This window comes from Grammomys surdaster, unplaced genomic scaffold, assembly GCF_004785775.1.
Source record: "Grammomys surdaster isolate TR1022 unplaced genomic scaffold, NIH_TR_1.0 125807, whole genome shotgun sequence".
NCBI lineage: Eukaryota > Metazoa > Chordata > Mammalia > Rodentia > Muridae > Grammomys > Grammomys surdaster.
This window is the reverse complement of record NW_021620638.1, coordinates 2132865-2134434: the sequence shown is the minus strand read 5'-3', so window position 1 is coordinate 2134434 and position 1570 is coordinate 2132865. Positions and strand designations below refer to the sequence as shown.

At 43.6% G+C, this 1570-nt stretch overlaps 1 pseudogene; it reads left to right on the top strand.

Annotated features, from left to right (window-relative positions):
* Positions 1-704: 704 nt before the first annotated feature.
* LOC114640362 lies at positions 705-1352 on the top strand (annotated as a pseudogene).
* Positions 1353-1570: the final 218 nt, after the last annotated feature.

Here is a 1570-nt window from a genome sequence, read left to right as displayed (position 1 = left end):
CAGGTCGGGAGCCATTGCATCTCCCTTACATGTGGATCCACTGCTAGCCAAGGTTGGTTAGACCACCAATTCCACATGTCAAATTAGACCTTTGCCTTGCAAAGTACCAAGGAGTCACACAGAGGTCACGGGTCTATTCTTCCCAGCTATACTTATAAAGTTTTCACACAATGTTTACTTTGGCAGGAAGAATCTCCTAAAGGTTCTCGTGGTAATGTATGAGGAAGGGCCAAAATAATGGCGGCATATCCAGGAAAGCAATGCTTACCATTGTCATGATTATTTTCAAAGGAAATTATCCTCATTGCTTTTTTTCTCTTATTGAGGATTTTTAGTTTTATTGTAAGCATCTGTAGTTTGTTGTTCTTGTGGTGGTGACAGAATTTAAGTAAATCAAGTGTTAGTAATTCCTGATTTTTGATAGCCTTATGTTGGCAAAAAGTTTCTCCATAAAATTATGTTCTCCATAATGTTCCTTGGAAAGCAGATAAATTGTACAAGCAGGCAACAGTAAATGGTTCAGCACTTCTTGTTGGTGAACCTGGTTTTTTATAACTAGGAGCTGACAGAGTTTCTGAGGTGTTTGTTTGGTGTGTGTGTGTAAAGAAAATTAGTGTGTTTAGATGTTTGGTAGTGAGTTGGATCTTGACACAGCTGTTCAATTCTTCTGTAGCTCTTTTTGTCTCCCTTTCGCTTCTGGAAACATGGTCTCTGGTGTGACTGTCTCTGATGGTGACATCAAAATATTCAATGACATGGAAGTGTGCAAGTCCTCAACATCAGAAGTCAAGAAATTCAAGATGGCAGTGAGTGCTTTTCTGCCTGAGTGAGGGCAAGAAGAACATCATTCTGGAGGACGGCAACAGATCCTGATAAGAGATGCAGGACAGACTGTGGATGACCCCTACACTACTTTTGTCAAGATGCTGCCAGACAAGGACTGCACTATGCTAAGATGCAACCTACACTACCAAGGAGACCAAGAAGGAGGACCTGGTGTTCATCTTCTGGGCCCCTGGGAACGCAACCCGTAAGAGCAAAATGATTTATGTCAGTTCCAAGGATGCCATCAAGAAAAAGCTAACAGAAATCAAGCATGAATTAAAAGCCAACTGCACCAGGACCTCTGCACCCTGGCTGAAAAACTAGGTGACAGCACTTGCTTTCTTGAAGGCAGCCTTTGGGAGCAGCCTCTAGCCTCCTGCCTGGACTATCTAGCAGCCCCAGACCTTTTGGTGGGGACTACTGGCTGCCCCTTTCCTGCCAGTTCTGGTTTTCCCCAAACTGCTTTTGATCTTCTGATTCCTCCTGGGTGGAAGCAGACCAAGTCGCTCTACAGGCACCTAGTTTAGGGAGAGCTTGTAACTTTCTAACATTCTTACATCCCTCCCCATCCTAGGCTGCCAACATCTAACCACAACAGTGACTCTGCTTGTCCATTTATTTCTGTATGTAAATGAAATGTGGAAATGACCATCCCTGCGCCAGCTGGGTGTCCTCCCCTTTCCCTTGATCTAGATCACTCTTGGAAGCAGGATCAGTAAGGAACCTTCAATAAAACAAAACAAAA